Raw genomic sequence first — 13450 nt, 5'->3', positions numbered from 1 at the left:
GATACATCAGCCAGTGGCAGATGCTTTCCTATCAAGTTTATTATGTCTACCCCATCATAGCCTATACTATTCATATAATACATTTCATTGTGCAGCTATTATTCCAATGTATTCCCATTAAAGACTAGTGCTCTGTTGTGTGACATGATACCATATGCCACGACAGTGTGAGAGTATTTAGCGGCCTACGTGATGTGACAAGTTTTTCTTTAAATGCATAATGCATTTTGAGGCTGAGACTTTCTTATATCTGACTCTGAGCAGCAGCTTTCACCACCTCCACATACCCTGTTTAAAGTGTGTCCAGGTTTCTCTTGAGAACTTTTACTTCAGCCACTAAATGTCCAATAATATTTGTATTATGTGTCCACTGTCTAGTCTTTGTTTTTTTCGTTCATACTTCATATATAAGTATTTATCTCTCTGGTGTTACGATCCTATAGTAATATTTTGCAAAACTATCCTTCAACTTCTTCCCTCAGCACAGACTTTTAGGAGAAAGTGAATGCTACTGAATTGTGGCTGTAAATAAATGCATTAAAAAACATGATTGCTGGAGGATTTTCTTTTGATTTGCTAATGATTGCAGTTGTAAACTGAACAAAGAAAACATCTAAATCTATTACTAATTCAAAGCAGCATGTAAGCCAAAGGTTATTTGATGCAAATACACTTTTCATGTAACTGTTGGTGATCTTCAATGATGCATCACTTGTTACTATTACGATACACAGTAACTAGGAGAGATTATAATTTATAACAGTGTTCAGAATCGTGGATGGTTGTAAGTTTCTCTATGTTGTTGTCAAAGACAAATAGCAGCAGATACATTAATGTGGTGGAAGAAGATTTTCGTTTTTAGAGCAATCATATGTCATCAGCTACTGCAACATCCCACCTCCATCATCACCCAGTTCACACAAATGATGATCCCACCAACACATGGTAACACATCAAGGTGTTGTCAGCCCTCTGAAATAGACATGCTCATTTTATTTAGAGGTTGGCGATAAGACAAAATCTCAGGTGTCAATAGAGATAAGAAAAAAAAAATACAACACTTGTTTGAAAAGAGCTACACCTGCTGAAGTAATGGTCTAATTATGGAATAGGTGATGAAATGCTCGTTACGAGTCTGGAGATATCAGCAACACATGCTAACTGTGAAAGCCATCAGCTATTACAGTGTTTTAATGTGTGGCGCGTCGCATGCTGAGGACTGTAGGTAAGATGAATGATGGCTGTGGCAGGTTTCTGTGGGGGAGCAGCCGGCGTAGGATGCAGAGCATTACAGCTGGCATTTGGAAAAGGTTCATTAAAACTGTGATTTCTTTGTTCATGCCTTGTTTCGTGTCTGCTTTATGACACATCTCAGATCAAGTCCATCCCATAAACTCTGGGTCATCCTATCAAACATGAAATATCGTGCACATCTTTTGGTAGGTCTTAACAATGTTGTGGTCATGAGTGGTAATCAGTGGATGATAAAAGAGCCCCTGGACCAAAATTATACCTCTGTGAATGACTTTGCACCCAAATGATAAAAAACAGCAAAGGTTTTCTTTTCCTGTGTAAAGGTCATTCACTGTGTTTAGTAATTTGCTGACACTAGTCTGGGGACTGAAGACTGAGATTTCTGTGTTGCCACCATGAGAGTAATAATATCCCTATCTCAACTTGGGAAATCTACTGCACCCCAATGTCCCCGTCACCCACATGAACCCATTACAGGCTTCGCAGAAATCTGCAGGTCTCATTTCGTACATGACCCTCACTCCCCTCCTCCTCTCTTTTTCTGTCTACATGTAAAAAAAAAAAAATATCCCTGTGTCTCTTGAATAGCTTATAATAACAAGCTTTAACAAACCTACCCCCAGTGCCCCATAGGATATAACCTTGTAAGGCTGCATAATATAATGCTTTCTTCTAATTAAAGGTCAGTTTGGTCCAGGCTCATTGCTGCCATGACTGAAAAATCTTCTGAAACACGATGGCTTTGCCAAATGTGATTTAATTTCCCAGTTATGCCACCTGTGTTCTTGGCTAAAGCACTGGCATACAAGTCTAAAGATGAAAATGTGGGAAGTCTTTGAGTCAAATACCAAATCGTATTTTTTTGAGAGCATGCATTCGTTTTATGTGATGGTCATTTTTGCTTATATTCTTCTGTCTTAGGTGGTATCTCACATACAGTCATCTCTGCAGCTTACACCTCATTGCTCAACTTATCATCAAACACACACCCGTACACTCCCATCTACACACACACATACCCACCCCCCCACCCCACACACACACACACACACATATACTTTCCTCCGTCTGGTGGGGAGTCTGGACTGCTCCGACTGACTGCGCCTCACTGCCCTTGTGCAGTGGTGTGCCAGTTGTGCCTTCCCCCATCGCTGTGAATGCCACCATCTGGTGTGCCACGTGGACATCATAATCTCCCCTTAATTACATTAGCAGTGCAATCAGTTACTGCATTACAAGGCCGGGCGAAGATCTTTTAAATCTTGGAGGAAATCATAAATAATTGCACTAAGTACCCAGCGCCAGATGTGCGTGCCAACTTGGCTGGCATGAGATAAATAGCAACCTCGACAACGGTGTTCAGTATAGGCTTTACAAACATTTTTTGGGCAGTATGATGCCCTCGTCCTTTGCTCTGGTCCCTGTCCTCGTCATTTCCCGTTGGATTATCTCAGTTCTGTGTGTGAAAGAAGCACAGCAGAGAGGTTGGGCTCCATTGACTCAACACACTCAGCTACCTGTTGCTGCACTGTTTTCTCTGCAGAAGTGTGACGGATGGCATCCAGGAAATCAGTTTATAACAAGGTGTTCCAGTGTCGCCATTCAGTCCATTACTACACCTTTCAATCATTCCTCAGTCATGTAATTAGATCTTTCTCAGGTATCTTGTGCAGGAAAATGAAATTCTATGGATTGTGAGCAGTTGGGTTAAGTGTGTTAGTGTGTGCGCGCCGGGGTAACAAGACATTACACATAATGAGTCCCCGGCATGTCTGACTCCTCAGAGGGGATGTTGCGTTGTGTTGCGTGACACTTTTCACTCATCTTCCTGTCATGTTCTCAGCTCCGTGGCTGCTTATACTGACACACATCCCACTCAGTGCAATGCCAGCGCAGAGCACTTTCTCCTACCCTGTGGCTGCTATAGTGCCGCTATCAAGTGCCATTACACCAGTGATCACCAAAGTGTTAAACAGTAACTCCTATGAAATTATTAGCAAGGTGCCGATGATAGAGCTTTTTTTGTGTCACATAAGAAGAAGCACAAGTGGGTCTGGTAACATTCATGATGCGAATTAAACAGGAGATTTATGTTATTTAAAAGTTTTAGTATCCACAGTGTATGGCATATGTGAACAACTCTAATATACTGTAAAAGAGATAAATGAAGACAGGACAAGGCCACATGACTGGAATACTCTTGTTAGGACCACTGCCAGGAGTCTCTAAAATATCCATTGTATTCAGAGCATTACTGCAATTTCAATCCTTTTTAGGATGGGTTATTAGAGTATCCTTTTTGCACATGTACACTGCTAATCCTGGCCCACAGATACCTGGATAAATCCTCAAGATCTTGTTTTTTATGTCAAGTATTTTAATATGTCGTGTGTAACTTTTAAATTCAAATAAATGTCTATGTCTTAGGGGTATTGCTGGATGCAGGGGGATCTGATTGCCTTCGCTCATCCTGGGTGGTAATACTGCGGTCCTTCATGACGCACCTGCCTGAAGGTGCGGTGGTGGGCAGCGGACTACTTGCCCGGCAGGGGTCGGCGCTGGGCGTCAGCACTCCTGGATGTTTGGTGGGCCCCTGGCTGGGATCCCCCCAAGCAGTCTGTCTTCCGTCTCTGGGGGCCCCCAGGCTCGGGATCCTACGTGGGACTCCACCTGTCCCTCCTGGCGGTGGGGCACATACGGTCGGTCTCTGGTTGGCGGTGGGGGTGGTTGTTGCAGGCTCTGGCCTTGCTCCCTGGTGGTCGGTCTGGGGGGACTCTGCTCCCGCTGGCGGCGGGCTGTCCCGGCCCTCGGGCGCTAGCAGGCTCTGGGTGTGGGAGGCCTGGGCCTCTTCGATCTGCCTGTGTGTGGGCTGGCTCGGCCTCTGTTCATGGTTTTGTCGCCGTCTGCCCCCTTGGGCTGACCCTGGGTGCGGGTGGGGGCTTCTGCCTCACACCCCTCCGACTGGTCTGCAGGGTGGATGCGTGGCCATCCTGGTGCAGCCGCTGGGTGCCCCAGGCTTCGGGATCCTTGTCTGCTCGCTGCTGGGGGTTGGTCGGGCATTGACTCCTGTCCCCCACTCAGATTCCAACCACATCTAATGACAACACCTGCACATACACACATATTATGCGCACTCACACACATGCACACGCGGATACCCTCTCTTAATGGTTGTTAACCATTACTAGAAACCATACCCGTTATACAAATGAGTATAATGTTGTTTATCTTTTGTTTTGTCAAGTAGGTTCTGTCTGTTTTATATCACTTGAATTGTTTAATGTTGCGTACCTATACACTGCCGTTGATGATGTTGTACATTGTCATGGATATTGTTGTCTGTCCATTTCTCTATCTCTCTCCCTCCCCTCCCACTCACTCCCCTGCCGTTTCCATTCCCTCGTCTGTCCACTCCCTGTCCGGTCCGGTTGCCGCCACATAATCATAAAACAAATAAATATGAATAAAAACAGCAGTCAACCATATTACATGTCCTATGATACTGGGCAGGACAGGTTTAAAAACAAAAAAATGCTGAAAGCACAAAGCGTTAAACGCTGTTGCTTGAGTTGTTTTTCTGAGGAAGCCGGGTTAAAAAGACACCTACACGTCCACATATGCTTCCCTCAGAGTGTAAATAAGACATAAATTCATAAAAAGGCATCCTGACAATCCCTCTTCTGGATGGAGATATTGATATTAACATGCACAGTGTCCATTTCAATTTGATCACAATCTGGCCTTCAAAGTGCAGTTTAAATGAACGAGTGTCTTTTTAACTCAACAACGAGAGGATAAAAACACAGCAGAGGGAAGAAAGAGAATTACTGATATTGACTAAATATGTCTTATCATTAATCATAATTTCTCCATCCACTTTGTCACGGTCTCAGCATTTAAGGAAGATAGATGATACAAGATGTTCTCTCTTTCACACTTTCCGTGCTCTGAGAAGTGTGTCCAATATGAACTTACTACGCCTCTTTGCTATTCTGTTGGCATGCGTTTGTCACTGGTGAGACACGCCATGCATTTCTTGGAGCTTTTTCCCACACGTGCGCTGTGGGACATCTGGCATTTTGACCTGTAACCTATTATGGGAAAGGATGCATTTCATGAGCAGCCATATACTGTGTCTTGGTAACAACAAATATTTAGAGGGCAGCGTGTCAAATGACTACACGGCTGTTTCAGTTGACTAAGCTTTTGATATATGTTTTTCAGGAAGTTTTTGAAGGTGCCACAGTGTCATTGTGTAGCGAGGCTTTTGAATGGTGTGGCGTTTTCTTCTCCGCGTCCCAGTGGGCTTTATGCTGAGGTGGTCGGCTCGGCAAGGACAACCATTAATATCAGAGAGGGAATATTCCCATGGTGAGGTGACTGGTTGAAGAAGGTCCTGCTCCAGCACAGACACCTGCAACATGAAAGTTAAAAAAAAAAAAAAGTGCTGACTTCCTTGTGAGGCTGGCTTGTAGCCGCCATCTGCTCCCCTGCTAACTAATGCAAGAATATCTGCTGTGAACAAATCTCCAGGAGTGATGTGATCCTCTGTCCAGCGTTTTTCTCGCAAGAAGAAGCGTCCTCAATCTAAAATGACTCAAAACACACACATCAGATAAAAGTCAAAAAGAAAAGAGGGCAGGAAATGCAATGAGTTATTTGTTTAATAAGATGTTGTGATAAGCTATCACAAAGCTTTCTTTTTATTCCTTCTTTTTGATGCAGTGATCATCGCATCTATTAAACATTTTTTTTTTTTCCCCAGCCAACTCTCTTATGTATTTCAATGTGTTGTTTGCCTGGTGCGGTGATTTAGAGGGAACATTTTATCAGAGCTAGCCAAGCAAGCCTGGTCCACCAGGGAGCCAGGCATTTTATATGGGTATAAATAATCAATGACACTGCATCTGTAATGGCCTGTAATGCAGTTTGTTAACTCCCTCACTCCACCCTGCCCCCACCCAGAAATATGTGTTTGTTGCTCAAACAATAGACATATAAGATAGCCCTGGCTAATTGACAAAGCAATGAGAATCTTGCTTCAGAGGTGAGTTTCTCCGGCTGCCCATGACGTCTCCAATATCACGCAACCAGATACTTTTGCATTTTCTTCCATCATCTTAAGCTGTGAACCATGTGTGGCGGCTTATCGACTGTGCCATACAGCCATGTTGTCTGTGTAAAGTGTACATGCAGTGGACAAATGGAAAATGAAAGTAATTAAATCCATATTAAATAATAACTTATGCATGCATTGCAGTCTGATTGTGTTCTCTAGTGCTAATCTGTTTCCTCTAGTGTCGTCTCAGCTGTTGCTTATTATAAGAATCAATCACACATGAACTTTTATTGAACAATTTTTACGCCAAAACCCACAAGGGGCTAGAAAATTGCCAAAAAAAGTTTAACTGTGTGAATTGAAATGCCATTTAAAATAGTGCACGATAAACTTTTTAATGATTATGATTGTGGTTAATGACTGTTTCTAACAAGTTAAAGACCACCATGTATGTATGATGATTTTCAGTAGCAAACGAAAGTAAAAGTGAAAGTAAAAGATGCAAAAGGCCAGCTGCACTCACCTTCTACCCACTCCCACATGTACTCATACTTCCACAGCTGAACATGATACATATTTTGAGTTTCAACCCTCCCCCCAATCTCTCCCATGAGCCTCTGATTTCCATTATTATTAATATCTGCCTGTTTAATTTTCAGCTCTGTCATAATGTGTCGGCCTAAACTACAAGAGACAATCCCTTATTGATTACTTTCCCAGCAGCCCCGGCGCATGCCCCAGCTGATCATGCCTCTCATGCACAGACATCTCATGCATTTCAGATAATAAGCTGCTGCTCCGGAGTTGAAACAAATTGGATGTGCAGTCAGTCACTGTCCAAGTGAATCATGTTGCAGTCTGTCAGTGGACTAGACTTGGATTATCATCTTACCCATGCGAGGCAAAAAAAAAAAGGAGTAAAAAAATGCCATGAACACCTGCTATGATGGCAGGGTGCTACACATTTGGTCTGATGACCACCTTACATGCTTTTAGATCTCACACACGTTCATGCGCTCAGAACGACGCGGAAACGTGACACCCTATCACACACACTGTGATGAAAGACAACGCAAACGCGACGAAAGATGAAAGAAGAATCGGATTTGACACCTGAATTATTCCTGAGGTTTTTCAAATGTCGCTGAGACGGTCGGTCTAATTTTGGAGTGAATAAAATAAAATAAAATGACATTTTTTTTCTTTATTTTGACAAAGCTTGACTTGAGAAAAGTTCCCAAAGAATGACACAATTACATCAATAAGGAGTTAAGGCCTCAATAGAAGCAAATATTTGTCAATTAAACATGGTGCCTGCAAAATCTACCTATGTATGTTAATACTTATTGACATTTGACTGCAGACAGTTACCTGTACAGCAGGTAACTTGTGCACCACGCACATGTTCTGCTCTACATAGACAAGCACAGGCTGTGAGACAAAAAACAACTTCCAAAAGCAAACAATGCTGCCATTGTATTTACTTGCTTTGGCTTCTGTAACTGGAAGAAAAATAAAGCATCCTGTCACCCTGGACCTCGCCCTGTTGCAAATCCAGTGCACTTTCATGTAAAAAAAGAAAAAAAGGGGAAAAAAAAGAAAAAGAAAAATCAAAAAGGGATGTTTTCTTTTTTTGAGTTGCATGGGAAGACATGATTAATAATACATCAGGATTATAGAGCACAGACTGTGCTGCACTGACTTAAATAAGTCCACAGAGGGAAAACAAACCCAGACTATAAAAACAACCGTACTTGCTGCTTGAAAAACATCTGCATTTAAACACCAATAAATCTGCACCTCCCCCCCCCTTGCATCAAGCATTAGTTAGTGCTTCATGATTACAATACACACATAAAAATGATAGCTCTCGCACTCGGATACTTGTCTGAATTTTTCACACAGTGGATAAAATAATGGTTTTATTTGCGAGGTCCACCTGAGCCGCTGTGGTTTGCAGCAAAACCCTGAGAAGTAGAATAATTGGCACCCTAGTGTAAGACTCCCTCTGTTTGGTGCCAGCTGTTTAAAATATGGATGATATTGTTTTCATTGCCGGGCTTTTATTGAGTTCTACTTGGGCCGTGCAGTATAATCCTCTGACTCTGACCTTTTCTGGCATGTGGAAAAAGTAAATAAACAAGGCACTGATGTATTCCCTCTGTTAACAGAGAAGCAGAGCAGCAGCTTTTTTAGTTGATCATATTCAGGTGTCTGGATTCAGAAAGCTGTCTGTGGCTGCCTAAACAAGAGTGGCAAGAAGCCTTTTTTTTCCGTGCTACAGACAGAGAATAATGAATGACGGGAAGGAAGAGAAAATGTATTGACAACTGTGATCATTGTATAGCATCTGTTTTGTATTGGCATAGTTCCTCAGCCAGCAAAACTACAGGATGTTGACATGAGATGTTTTATAGTAAGCATTCTTTAAGAAAAAAGTGTAGCTCTTTGTGGACGGCACAATAAAACACAGGAAAACCAGAGCTCAGAGACAAATGTAATATAATGAATTATACACATCGATTACATTTAAATCTTTAAATTTAAGTCTTTAAAATTCAAAGAAAAAGAGGTGAAAAAATATTTTCCCCACATCTTTGTGAAACAGTGAATTCTCCTCCACTCTCAGATATGACAGTGGCAATACAGCAGCACGTGAACATCACACTAATCCCAGACTCATTGCATTATTCCACTCATGGCCATCAATTGTTAACTCTTGCATAAATACATAGATAAGAAAATGATTAAATTTAAGTCAAGTCTTTCTCGTTATACACTGTCGACTTAAATCATGCATAAATGTGATAATTACCCACACTAGGCCAAAAGGGCCCATCACTGCCACTTTAAATCCAATAAACGCCATGACCTGATCACTATAATTGACCGTCTATCAGGGTCATTGAGGGGTCCAATGTTGTTAACCGCCGCTTATAATTCCTCTTGATCATTGCTAATTACAGAAAGTGGGAGAAACCAATATTCCAGATACCCAGAGAGCAGCTGCCACAGTGAACAGTTTAATATGAGTTAGTTTAAAACATGATATGCTACATAAATTTGCAACTCTGAATGCCCAGGAAATCAGAAAATCAGATTCTTCGTTCTGCATCATGGATTTTAAAGTCTTTTTTTAGTCTCGTTTGTTTATTTGTTTTTTTCTGTGGTTATTTTGGTTCTGAATCTCACTTCCATACAATAATTATGATTATTATTATTACACTTTCAAACTAATTTGATGAAGGTTAATGTGCATAAGGTTTTGACGACTAAACTCTTAAAGAGTAATGACTTTGCTCACCTGTGTCAAAGTTTGAAATACATTTTACCCTTGATTTGTTTTAATGTAACATAGTTAACTCTGTGTTATAGTTACAAGCATATTAAATAAGAAAGTGCTTTTGTATATTACTCGGGGGGGGGGGGAATGAGCGTCTGCTCATGAATTTTATTCACGCCTATAATGTTCTGTGAATGTGAGGTGCATTTAGCACAGATGTCACTCACGTGTATGACCTCCAATTACATTTCAAATAAGCCTAAATATGCTAATACTATAACGGCATATTGCAAGATAATTTCAACAGTTTAAATTTCGAGACTGCCAGGATTTGCACCCCATTTCTCCCCGCACCGAATTCCTACAGTGCAGTTCACTGGGGCAACAAGTCATTGAGAAAATGCACAATTTATTGAAATTTTATGGAAATACCCTTACCCCCATCTCACCCACACAATTACGTAAAAAGCCATCTAGCCCTTGAGTAACCCTTTTTTATAGTAATTCATTTATGACTCTGGTCACAGAGGGGATGCCTCTCCTGCCACAAACACCCCGGAACACGTGTGTGGATGGCATTACCACGGAATCCACGACGCACACCGAAGGGCACAGCTTTCATCAAGGCATTCTAAGCACATCATAAAAAAATATTTCATTTCTGGTTTTACAATAGACTTGTTTCATTATGAAAGTTGTGCACTTTTACTTGGACAAATGGAAATGACATAAGCGAGGCTCATTGGGGTGATAGAAATCACGCCTTTTTGATGGCTTATTTCAGTGAGGGGGGGTGAGGGGGGGGGCATTATGAGATGGACAAAGTGAAAAAAACTAGGAAATGAAGCTATGGATTGATAGATAAAGAGAACATGAGACCAGATGATTGAGAGAGCCTGCTACATTGTCCAGTGTAGCTTAAATCCTAATTCTTTCCTCTTTATACCACAACACTTAGGTAGCGTATACTGCTCTCCACCCCCCCCCCCCCCCCCCCCCCCCTCCCTTCCAGCCTGAACATTGCTCACATCGTTGTTCCCTGAAGCTTGAAAGCACAACATTTCTCAGCCAGCAACTCCCACTGGGACTAAAGCCCAGGGATGGAAATGCAAAGGATATGTTTTATTGGACAGTTGCAGACAAATAAATCTAAATATGTATTTTGGTCATGTTTGTTTGCCGACTGCATCCTGGGGGAGTTGAAATGATTATATGACATAAATAACAATGTTGCAGCACGGGATTGGGTCACATGTTTACATACATGGACCGAAGGTCAGGGAAGGAAATAATTCAAGCACTATTTCTCCTCTTTTGAAGTGTACATTGTTTTGGTCGCATACATACATGGTGCGGGGAGCAATGATTTCTAATGTGCACCGACTGTTAATGAGAGATGGAGCAAACTGAGCTGGACAAAAACAGAGCAGCGTTGAAGTCTGCCAGTGTGGCACAAATCAACCTGTCCAGAGTGGTTTGGGGGGGGGGGGCGGGGGGCAGCGGGTCACCCTGAATGAAATGGTTTAGGCTCACTGATCTGTATGAAGGAAAGTCAATGAAAGGTGTCAATGAGAGAGGGCGGGGGGGTGTTGAGCTGTGTGAGATGTCAACACATGGTGCAGCACCCACATAAAGCCTCAGCTAAAGTCACTCTTCACAGGATCACAGTGAATTGCAGAGGACGCCCTTTATTGTGTCGTTTCACAGAAAAAGTCATAGGCTTTCATTTAAATTGTGTGCACAGGTTTTTTATGTTCTGAGATTTTTATTTTCAATATTTAAGAATGTTTAAGGCGTGATAAAAAATAAATAAAATAAAAGTGCTTTGATTATTTGTTAGAGTGGAAGAATACATGGTGACATTTTTCCAGGTCTGCTTCTGGATAACTAATCTCTCAGCTGGATAGCATCACTGCTTATTAGTGGAGGTGTAGTCATATTCTGATTGATGGTCTACTTTCTCCCACTGTTTGGTGCCATTGTCGGAAACCTCAGTATCTCTACACAACAACAGCTACTCACACATTCTTGACAAGGATCTTATTTTGCAGAAATGTAATTTAGTTAATTATAGTTCATTATGCTGGAGTGACATTGATGATTTTTTTTTTTTGGTACACATTTGAAGGCTATTTGCTAAATAATATTCTATTGTGTGGTAATTTAACTTCAGTTTTGGCAAATTAAAATCTTATTTTTGAAACATTTCCCCCTTTTTGACGCGCAAGACTCGGCTACGACAACAAAGAAAGGCGCTCCAACTTCCCAAAGCCTGTGTGGTCTTTGAAGATAGAGCAAACTTAGGAAATAAAAGTGTCGGCCTGTGGCAGGCTGCACTTCACAGAACTCAGACCCTTTCTCTTTCTGCCACATGTGACAAGTGAGTCATGCAGCTTTGCAGAATTATATATCTGTGTCTAATTATTTCTTTTGAAGTCCATACAATAAAAAGACGGCATGCGTTTCACTTGCAGTGAAGAGTGCCCTCCAAAATATTCCCTTACATGCCTCTGACATACACATCTGTCTGCACGTCAGCACAGCATCTTCCTAGACGTCTTTGATTTAAAACAAAAAGATCTGAGAGCTACAAATGCAGCAGGTGATGTGATGTCACACTTCAATGTCTGTTGTGTAAATAGAATCTCTTTCTTTTAATCTTTATTATTCAGTGCCTTCCGACCAAAATGCAGTGACAATGTCAGACAATTGCCCTTCAAAGCCACGGATACCGCACAGGCTCGTCGTGTTGTCGTTGCACAAAGATGGACAATGTTGTTCAAATGATGTCCATTTTCACACGTTAATAAAAAGCAAAACATGACACAGAAATGGTCTTTTACCATTTCGAGATGGACCATCTCCCCGAGTATCTCTGTCAGTGTAAGGAAATGCCTCTGCTGCAGTGTGGTCACAAGGGGGTAGCATTGACACAGTTGTTTAAAGCCTTCAGCATCCAGCGGCAGCAGCAGCAGGACAAACTGCCTTTGATGTAATTGAGGTCTTAGACCTCTTAGAAAAGCATATATTGGTTTGTATGTGGAAATGTTCAAGGAACAATGGATTTCCATAAGTGGATGTAAAATCGTATTTGGAGCATCCCCGGCATGCTAACCGCTCTCTAAACAATAAGAAAAAGGACTCCGTTGCGATGGGATGGGTAATTCCAAAGCACTTACAGCCTGGGAATGTAATGGAATGTAGCATTAGGATTAAATGTGTGGCTAAAAGATACAGAATTGACTAGTTTCGGGCTCTTTCTTGGGTGATTTATTCAAATAAATTTGGAGACATTCTGTGCTCTGTCCAGCAGTGCCATACATCCTAATAGAAGTCAGCGAGCAGAATAACAGCATATCTTTTTGTCTCCTTTCAGAGAAATTATTAAAAGTCCAAGTCTTCTTTTGGTCATTGTTAAGAAATATAAATACCATAATTTTTCCCAGCCTTGAGAAAAAAAAAAAAATTGGTTGCTTGAAAGAAAGGTAAATTATGACCTCCAACCTGATTAAGCTGTTAATTATCAATCATCCCACAGTCAAGCATTCCCCTCACTGATATGTTTGTCCATCCATCTTATCATTAAAACTAATACTTAAGAGTACGAGTGTGGCAGCGACTCATAAATAAAGGTTAGCTATTTACATATTCAGTTTTTCATAAATATTGCATCCTCTGTACATAAAAAATTCAAATGCAGTGTTTATGAAATATGATCATGCAGCAAATGTGAGAAGACACAGAGTACAGCCCATTCATACACAGAGGGGATTTAGATCAACCTTCTGTGATTAATAAGGAATGAAATAGACATTAGACCTGCAGAAATGCCTCTCTTTCAATGGATGCTCCTG

This window comes from Microchirus variegatus (assembly GCF_963457635.1).
Source record: "Microchirus variegatus genome assembly, chromosome: 16".
Taxonomy (NCBI): domain Eukaryota; kingdom Metazoa; phylum Chordata; class Actinopteri; order Pleuronectiformes; family Soleidae; genus Microchirus; species Microchirus variegatus.
Note: the sequence above shows the minus strand (reverse complement) of the source record.